Source organism: Buteo buteo, chromosome 13 (genome assembly GCF_964188355.1).
Source record: "Buteo buteo chromosome 13, bButBut1.hap1.1, whole genome shotgun sequence".
Classification (NCBI taxonomy): Eukaryota; Metazoa; Chordata; class Aves; order Accipitriformes; family Accipitridae; genus Buteo; species Buteo buteo.
Window position 1 is genome coordinate 16,977,357 of NC_134183.1, and position 13,603 is coordinate 16,990,959.

At 43.5% G+C, this 13,603-nt stretch overlaps 3 non-coding genes across 3 annotated transcripts; 2 read left to right on the forward strand and 1 right to left on the reverse strand.

Annotated features, from left to right (window-relative positions):
• Nucleotides 1–10,734: 10,734 nt before the first annotated feature.
• On the reverse strand, nucleotides 10,735–10,841 carry LOC142039279 (U6 spliceosomal RNA). The gene has a single exon (XR_012652855.1). It is a non-coding gene; the product is annotated as a U6 spliceosomal RNA (small nuclear RNA).
• A 1,972-nt stretch (nucleotides 10,842–12,813) lies between these two features.
• On the forward strand, nucleotides 12,814–12,885 carry TRNAQ-CUG (transfer RNA glutamine (anticodon CUG)). Its single transcript has one exon. It is a non-coding gene; the product is annotated as a tRNA-Gln (tRNA).
• Nucleotides 12,886–13,510: 625 nt separating this feature from the next.
• On the forward strand, nucleotides 13,511–13,582 carry TRNAQ-UUG (transfer RNA glutamine (anticodon UUG)). Its single transcript has one exon. It is a non-coding gene; the product is annotated as a tRNA-Gln (tRNA).
• The last annotated feature ends 21 nt before the right edge of the window (nucleotides 13,583–13,603 follow it).

Here is a 13,603-nt window from a genome sequence, read left to right on the forward strand (position 1 = left end):
ACACTGGTGTCATGGTAAGTCTTCACCATTAACAGCTTGCTGGACTTTTTCTCAAGATTGTTTATTTTCTCTCCAAGTTAGGGAATTACACCTTACAACTGCCTTGTCTGGGCAGTAATCACACAGCTTTTCAGACAACAGATTGCTTAAGGGAAGTTCTGCAATACAGACTCTTCCAAGATCCCACAATTGTAAGAAAAGCTATATAGCAAAAATTGTTATAAAAGGAGTTGCTGCTACCATTTTAGGAGAGACAGGAACTGAAGCTGAAGCCTACCTTCGAAGTCGGGGCTTCCCAACTAATCATTTACTACTGACTGACACCAACTCATCCTACAGGTTTCAGTCTTCCTCACCAAACTGCTGTGACACTTTTGAGTATTTATTTTGTATTTGTATTCTGTTTCATTTCTTAGTGAATTCAAGACACAAACAGATACATTCCATAATCAAATCCCAGGAAAGCCAGTTTTATCATGAGAATCTGTCTCATTAATAAAGGTACAGGTAAAGTAGTTTTTGAATCTCTATCACTCAAATACTGCAGAAGTAAAAGAATCCCAAACTCCCCAAAGCTTCCTCAAAAAGCCCTATTCAACTACTTTGACTCATCATCCTTCAATCTTAATGTCCGAGTAAATAACAAACATTAAAGAAAAAACAATACATTGTTTATTATCTGCTTCGACAGTTTTGTACTTGTTACATGTAAGCCAGAAAAATAATTTAATCTAGCTCGGTTAGTATTCTAATGTTAAAGTTGGAAGTCAATAACAGAAGAAGCATTAGAGAGGAACCGAATGTATTTAGAATCCTAACTGGACATGGTTCAGTAACACTTCCCTTTGGCTATGCCCTGCTAATAATACTTTAAATCAGATTTCCATACATTCTTTTCTTCCTGCGTTAATTCAACATTCCAACTCTTCACAATAGCCAGAACTCAAAAAAACATACCATTTCACCTGGCAAGAATCTTGAAATCCCTGCTACTTGACTCCCTTGCTGGTTCCCATCAACTTAATTCTCTACAATAGTAGCAATCTCTGAAAGCTATCACCATCAGGCAAGACTCCAAAAACAAGACAGAAACCAAATATTAAAGCCACTGATGAAGCAGGTGAGTTTAGGTGTTGTTGCTCCATTATCTTTGATATTTCCAGTTCCTTAACAGTTACTGCTTAGCCAACCTACAACTAGACTAGGTAGTAAAAGGCCTAGAATACAACAGCTGCTCCATGACTGTAAATTCTGAATTTGTTAATAAAGCACGTTCAGCAAGACTTTGTTCTTTTCCTGGCCCTTATATAGCAGCATAGAATGAAAAGACGTACTCCATAAGGCCCAAAACAATAACAGCAACAGGAAAACACGACACCCAAATGCCTGGAAAGCAGGAAATACCTGCCTTCATCTCCACCCTTCAATAGGAAGTGCAGTACCACACCTTTAAAAACAAGAAAAAAAAAAGTATACATTAACATAACCACTGTTCCTTTCTGAAAGGAAACCACTATTTTCTACAACAATTTAGAATGTTGCCCACCCATCTAAAAACACCAAGCTAGTAATTGAGTTTAGTCTCACTTTTAAGACACAAGTTCAGCTACCAACATGACTTTGGACAAATCACTTGACCGCTGTATGGGTATCCCACAGCTAATGAGAATCCCTCAATAACACCATCAATCTACCTCACTGCTATACTGTGAATGAAAAACCAACCCAAAAGCATTACCAGTGATGTGGTGTTCCGTCACTAAAACACAAGACAATTATTTTCCTCACAGAGAGGCTATACAACTACTCCTGGTAGATAAATATTCCCTAGAATAACATAGTATGCCCTAGGACGTCTGTCCCATAAAACTCTTTATTTTTAAATCTCTTTATTCTTAGACAGCTGTAATTTCTTAGCTTTATACAATTACCACTGCATACATGCCTGATCATTTGTCCAGCATTTTACATATTTGGTATGATATAGCATCTTCACCTAGATATCATAAGACTGTAACAAAGCATCATTTACCTTACCTTTTAGGGTAATAGAAGGTTTTTCTCGTACCAAACAACTTTTCACAATATTTCTCACATGTCAGAAGGCTGAAATAAGCAACCAGTTAAGAACAAACCCTCTGTCTCACCTGTATCAAATCAGTCCCAGGAATTCAATTACTGCTGCACTCCAAACTAAAATTATATTGCCAGAGAAAAATGCTATTTTGAAGAATGTACTTGAATTTGTCAGCTTCATCAGCACTGGTATTTATTTTCTCCTGACCTAGCTTCCAAGACTTCTTCTGTGCCATAGAATTGCTTTCAGAACCCCAGCTTGTTCACCTACTAAAATCAAAAGTAAGAAGAATTAGGAAAGTCACAAGCAAAACCACAGTGGAAAACGAGAATCAGACAAACATGCTACATGCATTACATACTTCACCATATTAGCGAGGGGTTTGGACACACCATGCAATGCCAATGTAATGTCCTAGGTTCTCAGTGTCCCCCTGCACACATTAAAAGATACATTTTTTTAAAGGTCAGATAACTAAGACATGGATGAAATTACAATTATTCAGTAACACTGTTGTGGATAATTGAAACCTAAATAAAGAGTAATGGACAAGCATACCTATTTGAGGCTCCTCTGATCTCAACTGTGAATGCCTCAGTTACTGATGACACTGCAGTAAAAGAAATCAGCAGTCGACTGATGGTGCGGTTGCCTCGCTGAGCACGGCACTATTTTTAGATAGGTTAACACATCACTTTGTATGTAATATCACTCAGTCAACAATGAAACATTTTTCTTTCGAGAAAGGTTAAAGCACATACAATTGCACTTGCCTGGAGACTGTACTACTGTAAAAATCTAACTGCTTATTAAAGTGACTAGAATACATGTAAAGTACTAGTTATTTTTTTGTTCCACTCAGGAATCTTGTATACAATTAAGGAAGGCAGTCACTGAACAAGCAGGTTTGGCTGTGTATACTCTAAGAGTCTTACAAGTTTTCCAACATCTCTCTCAGATTCTTGCCTCGGCACTGGACCAACCATTATAGACCAAGCTGGTTTTAGATAACGACTCAGAGCATGAATGACATGAGTTTCTAATAACAAAATTAAACGTGATAATAAAATCAATGCAAAATATTTTCAAATGCAAAACATGCAAAAAACCATAGTATCACTAACGTGTCATCTGTTTCTGTTGACAAGCAGTCACACGGCATCTCTCTCTCTTCTTTCACAGTTACAATTCTCACATCTCCAAGGTCAGAACAAATGGAATCTTTAGACAACTGGTCATCATTGTCATACCTGCAAAAACAACCCACATTGTTAATGGAAACATGTCTTCTGCAAAAAAGTTTTGCTTCTATTTCATCTAGACTAGTATTATGTGCTCAACAATACAAACAACAAAACAAATACATAAGCTGTTCCACAAAGGATATCCAAAAATCTTCCATTTTAACAAAATTAGCTGCGTACTTCCCTCTTTCTTATATAACTTCTGCCCCACTTTTTTTTAAATGTGAGCTACAGTCTTTCAAGTATTATTAAAAAAAAAAAAAATTCACCTGCCCTTCACATATAAAGAGAGTATGCTACTAACGTTCCATCAGCTGCTATTAAAGAAGTGCTGCCTGACAATGTTCTCTCTTCTTTCACAGTAATTCTTCTCACACCCTCAGGGAGGGAACAGACTGGAGCTTTTGACAATGGGTCATAGCTGTCATACCTAGAAAGAAAATACACAGCTGGTATTAATGCCAAGAATTATTTACTTGGTATTAGTAAACAGGGGAGTACTGTGATGTCTACTCACAAGTCCAGTAAAAACCCTGCAACTTCTGCGTCATTTCTGAAATCCAGCTTCTCCTTAAGTGTCAACCATCGGTCAATATGATTTCCCACATAAATCCTTGTTTTCCCCCTTCTTCGATCAAGACTTTGCTTCCTCTTCTTCTTTTCCAGAAAAGATAACACTGGGGGCCTTCCACATCTCTTTGCTGGCAGTGACATTGTAAGCCTAGAAATAAAGGAGAGACTATTTAGTGAGACTCAGAGCAACAGATTAGATACCTCAGTGTTCCGAACCATCCCGGCAGACACTGTCTGCCAAACACCGTAAGCCTTTTACGCCTACGGAGTCAAGAACCTAAACCGCGATAAAGGAAAGCGGCTCACAGCAGACGCGGCACCCGCCGCTCCGCCGACCGAGGAGGTGAGAGCCCGCCGGACGACGGCTCCGCTCACCCCCGCCCCCCGTCTCTTGAGGAGGCGGCGGCTGGCAACGCGGCCGTTTCCAGTCAGGCCACGGCGACGGGCCACGGCGACGGGCCCCGGGACGGCGCCACCTCACACCGCCCCTGAGGGGAACACCCCCTCCCCTCCCCTCCCCTCCCGTCCCCGCCGCGTCCCGACCCTCCGGCCCGCCCCGGCAGCGCCCCGCCGCTCGCCCCCGGGAAGGCGCTGGGCTCGCTCACCCGCCGCGCCAGCGCCCCGCCACACCGGCAGCGACGGAGATAAACACGGGGCACGTGACCGGCGCGCGGTCATGACGCGCGGCTGGCGTCACGGCAGCCCCGCCGCCCGCCCGCTCCTCCTGCCGCGCCTTCCCCGGGCTCGCTGCCTCCTCCCGCCGGCGGCCGCTTCCCCGGGCGGAAGGCGGGACTCGGGGCGACGCGGCGCGTCCGCCCCCACCTGACGGCGGGGAGCTCACGGGGTTCATCGGCACGGGCCGGCCGCCTCCCGGTGAACTTGCCCCGCCGGCTTCGCGGCCTGGCGTAGCGTTCGTTCTCTGCGCCTGGGACGAGGCTCGTGTCAGTCAGCAAGGCTCGTTTGCAAAGGTCGAGTACCGGTTCTGAGGAAACTGGTTAAAAGCCTTTTTTAAAATGTTACAACGTCCGATTAACTACCGTCGCTTCTGCTGAAAGAACGTTTAGGGATACCGAGGTAAAAAACGGTATCTGCAAGTTACTGAAGCCGAGAGGAGGCAGGTAACGCAATACATTTTTGCATATCCATTTAATAGCAAACTTCAGTGAGTGTGTTACAAACAATAAAGAACACACTGTTTTCCCAAGAAACAATTCCCAGTATGAATTGCAAAAATACCTGTTTACCTTCTGAAAGGCCAGATTCAGAGACAAAACTAGAATTTTCCTCTGAAGAGCAGAAAATGTTTGAAATTTGACTTACATGTTGAAAGGGAAATATTGAATCAGTGGCATAAGGAAAAAGAAAATGCAAAGTAAATTTGGAATCCATGTTGTCACAATGTACTGTAACGCCAACACTGTACACGGCATGCATTCTACCAGCTTCTTGGCACCTCCACACACTTACATACGCTGCATTTTTAAATAAATGACTAAAAAGACAGACCAAGTTAGCTAGCAATATTTACGGATAATTTTCTCTAAACAACGAGAGGGACAATCAGCTTGGCAGATTCACAGTAGCAAGTTAGCTTAAAAACTAATAGATGACTGAAGGCTTATAGAAACTTTTATTTGCATCTGCTGAATAACCAAAACAAAATCTTTTGTTTGGTTTTTGTCCAACATGTAAATAACTTGAAAATAAAGAACTGAAGAAAAAAAAGCCATCATGTCCTGAAATACATTTCACTATCTTTTATCATTTACAACAACAGTATGCGACCATATTTTCATGACACGTTTTAGTGTGTGAGTTAATAGAGAAGTAAGGTTTAAAAGAATTATCACAGCATAATTATAGGTTCTCTCAAAATAGCACAAATTCTCAGTGATACATGTATGTAAAGACAATCCCTTGTATTTTACCCTTTTCATTTAAATATGAGATAATTCCTGGAAAACACATACCTGGTGATACTGTTTCCAAGTAAACAGGAATATTTAAGAGGCTTTTCATACTTATTTCTTCTGATTACCTTCACAAATGTAGGTATTGTCTGTGTAAATAGATACACATTCCAAATAATGGAACTGTGGTAACCACTAAAAGCTGTTGTGTGCTTGTAAGTTCCTGTTTATCTTGAAATCACAAAGCTGCTGGGAGAAGCAAGGGGGTACTAACAACATTTATTTCTACCAAGTAATTCTGAAATAAAAGCAAATACACAGCAACTCACCTTTTATGCTAAGTCAGTAAGTTAACCAAACTCCTGCTGCTATGCATGCTAGTAAAGTTAAAAATAGCATTTAAAAATAAAGGTGTGTGTCTGTGTTCTCAATAATGAATGAATAGATAAGAAAAAAAGCAAAGCTTTTAAGTTACTGTATCTTGCTGTATTTGTGGGTTTTTTCTGTTCCTCTCATTAAGGAGGTCTGCTAGCCAGTATTAATTTTTCCAGCTTCAGCTGATTCTGGCTGTGTGACAGACACAGCAAGGGAATGCTTTTAATCCCACCAATATTTATATTAATGTTGATTTTACTACTTGGATGTGCATGTCAGTAAGGTTAATATTTTGCCCCTGAACTGTTTCATGGAAGTCCTTTAATAAACATGCATTCCCAGTACAATGAAGCGTAGGTTATAAAGCAGCGGCAGCTGCCACTTAGGAATAAAATTTCAAAGCCAATACTCTAGGCTCAGCAAAGGTTAAGGTTCATTTTCCTCCACAGCAATGCAAAGAAATGTAACTGAGGGCACCAGGTGCAGCACACTGCCTCCTCCTGAACTGCAACTGCAGCCATGAAGGAAAGAATTTCAGAGGTTTATATAGTTCATAGCAGTCTCTCTACTACATTTCTTCAACTTGCTCTCTCCTTTTGCCATCAACTTCTCAATGAAAATCCTGCCTATATTATCACCTTTCTGCTGATAAATATTTTACTATGCTTCATTAGTTTCCAGAGCAAACATCTTATCTTTGAGCTCCTGCATATGTAGCTTCCAAACATAAGCATAACAATAATATCCTTTACAAACTTACGAAGCCTACTGCCTCCTAATGCATGTAATTTTCATTATAAAATGCCTCATGTTGCTACAAGAGCAATCAGTAAACCCAGTAATATGTTTAAATACCCAGTTTATTTCATGTTTTATATATATTTGTGAGATGGCATTGAGAAACTGCTCCCTGGAAATGCTAATGCAAACTTTTTCATATAGTAATTTATCTATGTAATGGAATAAAAGCCATGCAGAGATCAAGTTTATCTAGCCAAATAGCCTGTTTCCAGAATGCATGAGGATGCTTGATCCTTCATCTGGTATATTCTCCGTTTCTGGTTAACAGTGATTTAAGGACTTTGAATGAAGACAAGAGGGTGAATCCAAACTATTACGGTAGGCAGGGCTGCGAAGACCTATACTCCATGAACTGAATGCCTTTTAGACCCCACTTAATATTTTGGGCTTCAATAATATCCTACTGCAGTGATTCTTCACTTTGCTTTTTGAGCCATTTGTTACATTGTTAAAAGTGTTATTCCTAGGCAAAAAGTGATTTATGACACTAGCACAAAGTCATGTATTTCCACGTTCCAGCGGAATACTGATACCCCATTAAAAAATACAGCGCAGCAGTGATATTAATTAGCCCCCTCCCAAAGACCAACTCTCTCGTCATCAATAGCTTTAACCAGTCTGTTTTGCTTCTAACCTGAAACAGAATCAATGGCAACTATTTAAAAAAAGAGAACTAAGAATAAAGTTAAAATCCTTAATGCTTTCAGAACAACCCAACTTATTAAGACCAGTATACAAAAGATAGATTGACACAAAGGTTAAAGGTGTAGACTTTCAGAAAGCATGCTCATTTTTAGAACTGAGTTCCCAGTCATTTGGGCCTTCATGACACAGAACAGGAACTACTATATTCTAAGACATTTTAAGAAAAATCAGCTGTACAGAAGTCTAGCAAGACCTGCATTCTCATTACATCTCGATCCGTGTAAACTAAGTAATACAAAAGTAGAATTGCTTACATTTATTGATCGCTGTTGAGGATGATTCATCACATTTAAATTCTTTCACATGAGCTTCATATCTTCAGTCTTTCATCTAAGTTACCATCATATCTGCAAAGAATTAATTATAATCTTTTATATTAAAAAGCAACTAAATTATGCTGTGTAGTACCTAACATGCAATAAAAACTTCCATGCAGAAAACATGAAGTAAAAAAAAAAGTTGAAAGGAACAGTCAAATAAGCAGACTAATCAAACCAATAAGCTGGCACATTTTCACTAGAGAAAACCATCATCTCCAACAATATATTTGTTTCATGTTTCCTATTTTTACCTTCTCCACCTCACCATCTGCTTCTGTTCTGCTTTTTCTTCCAAAAAGCATCCACCTCATTTAGCTTCTTCACTCACCCCAGCACAGAATTCAGACTGAAAAGAAACAATATTCCCAATGTTAAGTCAAAAAAGGACTACCTGTTCATAAAAGGCCTTCTAAAAGTAACTCTGGGTTTTCTTACAATAATTTGAGAACTTTAAGAGAAACATACTGATTCAATGCTTTGCTACACACATCCTCTAAACAAAGGAAGTTGAAGGTTTTAGCCACCAGTACCTTTGGACTGTACCTCTGCCTTCAGTGCTGCCATTTTTGCCAAATCTTCCCCTGTTCTTTTGGTAGCCACTACTGAATCCCACAAGAGTGAGATACTGTAGCATGGAGAAAGACGGTGAAGTACAGAACACTCAAGAATTCCAGCTACTTTCAGTATTCTTCAGCAAGAGAAAGAACTACTCCTTCCATGATGGAAGCCACCTTAGCAATGCTCAATGAATTGTTGTTTCTCTAGGAAAACTCAGAATACAAGAGCTCCTTAGGAGTTAGCAACACCGGCAGCACAACTACTTGAGGGTCCCCATCCTCCCTGTAAGGCTGCAGCTGACAAGCGTTACTGATCCAGCAACACGGAAGGCTCTGAAGCAGCTCTGGTGACCAGGACTGGAAACTAACTGCGAGAGCCCTGGCTTGGGGGGCAATCTGGGCCCGATGAATCCTTAAAGTCAGGACAAGCACCGTCAGTTCATGACTCTGCAAGCAGTTAAAAGTACACTTTTTGTGCTGTTTTTTTAACAGTTCTAACTAAATGTAAAAGCACTATTTACTGCACCAACACAATACATCCACATGTTTTAATACTGACATACCGCTAGTTTGATGGAGTAGAATCCCACTTCTGTCAAAACATGAGCAGGTACTACTTAGTTAACTCTGCTGGTAACATTTAGCTGGAAATCTACCCCAAGTGTCACTGAACTACCACTTCTGGTGAAAAATTTAAGACAGCAAGACCATTTGTTTTGCTTAAGAAAACCTGCATGCAAATAAAAACATGCTGGGGAGAAAATCCTCACAAGGACACTCAGCGGAGCCTGAGGAGGCCGCAGCTCCTCCGGTGGAGCTCCCCCAAACCCCACAGGGCGGCAGCCTCGCACCGACAACCCGCTCACCCACGGCCCCCGCCGACACCCCGGCGGAGCGGTAAGGAGACCCCCGGGCCGGCTCCGAGGGACGGGACGGCGCCAGGACCCACCTCCGGGACGGCGCCTCCCGCGCTCAGGGGGAAAGGCCGCCCCCACCACGTGACGCAGGAGCAGGCGCAACGCTGATGACGCCACAAAGCTTCCCCCCCCGCCCCCAACGTCCGCCTGAGGCGGGAGGCGCCGTTCGCCTGACAGGACTGAGGCGGGGGCGAAGGGCGCGGGCATCGCGCTTCTCGGGACGGGCCCTGCCCCGCCGAGGCTGTGCCGCTGGGACTGCGGGCGCTCCCTCAGGGGGGGAGACTTCCCCGTGCTCGACGGGCACCGGTGTCCGTCCCCGAAACGGATCTCCCCAACAGGGCTTCTCGCTCCGAGGAGAGCAGGGTCGGAGGGGGAACGGCACAGATGCCGCAGCGGACAGGGCTGAAATGACTGACGTGAATTTTGCAGGTGTTATTTAAGAAATACACCGATTTTCCCAGATCACTCAACAGTAGGGTTGCATGTTCCTACTCTGTGTCCGAGTTCAATGAGGCAGACAGTAAGAGGCCTTCAATTATTTACAAAAAGTGTTATGAGAAATAAAGTGGAGCACGTATGCAAAGTTGATGTGGAGAGTGACACAGTTTTTCTCACTGACAGCATGAGCAGAGTCAAAACTGAACCCAGCAATGGACTGTAATGATAGAAGGAGTGGGAAATGGAGAATGCTCTTCATTTAAATGTGTGACATGCAATGACCCGGAGAGCCTTTTCAGTGCCAGAACCCACACTATACCATGCCCAGAGGAAACAAGTGATAATGAAGAGAGCAGATGAAACGTGGGAAACACTGACCAGCAGCAACGCTACAATTTGAATCCTGAGGCAAGTCCCTGGAGGGCCAAAAAGCTCATGACAGACTTTCGTTTTGTGAGTCATTTCACTGCAGCAACCATAGTAAATTTGGTAAGTGGTATTTACAGTCAGTACATGTGCTAAAGAAAACTTCTGGACCCAGCTTCTCTGTATAACCCTGATCCTCTGGATCTCAGCTTGAGGAGAACAAGCCCCATGCAGTGCAGGGAGTTTGAGCCAGGTAAGACGTCCTCATAGGGGCACTCAGACCTCAGTTCACATCCTTGTGCCGGCAAGGTCAGTGGGCACCGTGACAAGGCAGGAGTGTGAAAGAAATAAACCGCTAAGGGGAGGCAGTCCCTGTCCTGACCGTGTCTGCAGGGGTCCCAGGGCCTGGCTGAGTGCCTACGGGGGGCTTACTAGGGCTGGAGTGGGGGGAAAAAATATGGAACGCTTCACGAATTTGCGTGTCATCCTTGCGCAGGGGCCATGCTAATCTTCTCTGTATCGTTCCAATTTTAGTATATGTGCTGCCGAAGCGAGCACGAATTCGTTACTCCATCCTCCGGTATTTCTAGCTCCGAGATTTCGACTCTGTAAGGACAGGGTGAGGCGTTGTGACAGGAAGGCGGACGCTGCCCGTTTGAGCAGACTGCGCACTGTATTTCCCGCCGTGACGCCGAGCCGGGGCTCTGCGGGGGGCGGCAGGCTGGAGGGCAAAGCGCGCGGGAAGACACGGCGGCTGTATGCAAATACGCGCAAAGCACTCTGGGGGCGGGAGGTGGCCCGCGCGCCCCGGCGGCCTCTGCGGCGCGTGGCTCCGCGCTGGCGTCCGAGGTGCGAGGTGGTGCAGAGGCCTCGTCACGGGTTCGTGTCTTAAAAATAGTTTTCGGAGGACTTTAAGGGCAGCAGTATTCAGTTTTTCGCAGTTAGTAATATTGCTATTTTCTGTGGTAACATACCGGTAGTTTTTACTTAAATTAGTTTAATATCAGTTGTCCGTGGGAATATACTGGTAATTGAAATAATCTGTTGTTATTTCAAGTATCTTTCAAGCACGCAGGAGCCACAATAGGGGACCCCTTACTTGTAGGGAACGCTGAGAGAGAGCACGTTCCTACCCGCGCTGGATCGGGGCCGCTGGTTCCCTCTGGGCGGGAGGGCGCGGCGGCAGTGCGAGAGGGACCGGCGCCGTGGCCGCGGGGAGGAGGCGGGGCGGGCAGCTCCTTCTAAGGCCGGGCGGGGAGGGGTGTTAGTGGCGGGAGCAGAGTGGCGCAGCGGAAGCGTGCTGGGCCCATAACCCAGAGGTCGATGGATCGAAACCATCCTCTGCTAGCTCGGCATTATTTTCTGCGGCTCACTGGCGGTCCCGGGGCACAGTCACCTGTTTGTTTCTTTATGGGTGTGGTCTTGGTTGGTGTTGCGAGTACGGTTATTTTTCCTAAACCATCTTGACAACATGTAGTGTAGTGGGTGCAGGTAAAGGAAGTACAGAATACACCGCGGGGTGATGCCTACAACCTTTTCTTCTAGTACGATTTGAGGATTTCATAGAATAGTTTGGATTGGAATGGACTGTTAAAGATCATCTGGTCCCAACCCCCTTCAGTGAGGGAAGGGACATCTTCAACTATATCAGGTTGCTCAGAGCCCCGCCCAACCTGACCTTGAATGTTTCCAGGGATGGAGCATCTACCACCTCTCTGGGCAACCTGTGCCAGTGTCTCAGCACCCCCAGTGTAACAAATTTCTTCCTTATATCTAGTCTCAATCTACCTTCTTTTAGTGTTAAACCATAACCCCTTGACCTATCGCTACAGACCCTACTAAAAAGTCTGTCCCCTTTCAGTACCGAAAGGCCACAAGAAGGTCTCCCCGGCGCCTTCTCTTCTCCAGGCTGAAAAACCCCAAGTCTTGCAGCCTTTCCTCATAGGAGGGGTGTTTCATGCCTCTGATCATTTTTGTGGCTCCTCTGGACCCACTCCAACAGGTCCTTTAATTATGCATAAAAAGCTCGTTGCATATGTTTGTAGTTTTTCTGTGTCTCACCTGTTTAAATGAAACGTTCTATTACCTATACACTGGTCAATTAATACCAAGAGAGGAAACAATCTGGCAAACTAAAACAATAGTTGTGACAATGGTCCCTACTTCTTCTTAAATATAGCAAGCAAATACTGAGCCCAAAATGCATGAAAGGAAAATGAGTATACAAATGTGAAGTAAAAGTCAGTGCATTCAGTATTGAAAGTCTGTATTCAAGCTTTAAATTGCATGATCTGAGAAATGGCTTAGTTATTTTGTTTAATACTAAGGTGCTTCTAAATGTGTATTATTTTCAGTGCTGTAAAATGGTGCGATAAATGAACAGTGGAGTTCTTACATAGAATTAATACCTGCAGAATACATGTAAAAGAAGCAAAGCGGATTTGGTACTTATGAACTTGCAAAAAGAATACTTTTGTCTTTTCCCTTTAAGGTTCCCTCAATAGGAGCGGTTTGGGGGGTCTGTTCAAGTGGTTCCATGGTGTAATGGTTAGCACTCTGGACTCTGAATCCAGCGATCCGAGTTCAAATCTCGGTGGAACCTGAGAGTTTTGCCCACAGCCAGATTTCTTTACTCATCATTATCATGGAAAATGAGTTGAAGGGAAACTTGGCGCTTTTCATGGGCTTTTGGAATGACATGCTGACATGCTGTGCTTCCTGAAAAACGCATTGGAAGAAAAACAAACCACATAATTTTCGTGGCTAATTTTTTCCATATTTATTATTTATTGCGGCTAGGTTAGTACATTCTTACACGAATTATCTGAAAAATTTCAGACATGCTATAGTATACTGAAACGTAAGTAATTCTTTTCATTTCTACGCTGTAAACAACCTGTGTGGAAACACAATTCTAAATTATGCATTAGAAAAGCACTTGGCAGTCTGCTGGACTCCAGTGCACATGTGAGGATTTGGTTTATGTATCTGAAAGATGTTCTCCTGCTGTTTGTGTTTGCTTTCTGACGTTGCATCTTTGCGATCATTATACCACGAAGACAACGAGTATTGCAGAAAGACAGAATTAATACGAATATTTTCGGTTGCATGAAATTCCTGGCCAGTCATTCAAGATGCAAAGGGGAAAGGCCAGCGGGAACTTCTACAGCGGGATTTGTTTTCTATAGATTTATTCTCCGGCCTCGCGGAGGCGAGTGCCACCACCCGGTTCTATGGTGTAATGGTTAGCACTCTGGACTTTGAATCCAGCGATCCGAGTTCAAATCTCGGTAGAACCTGCGGCACGGTCCTTGCTTTTT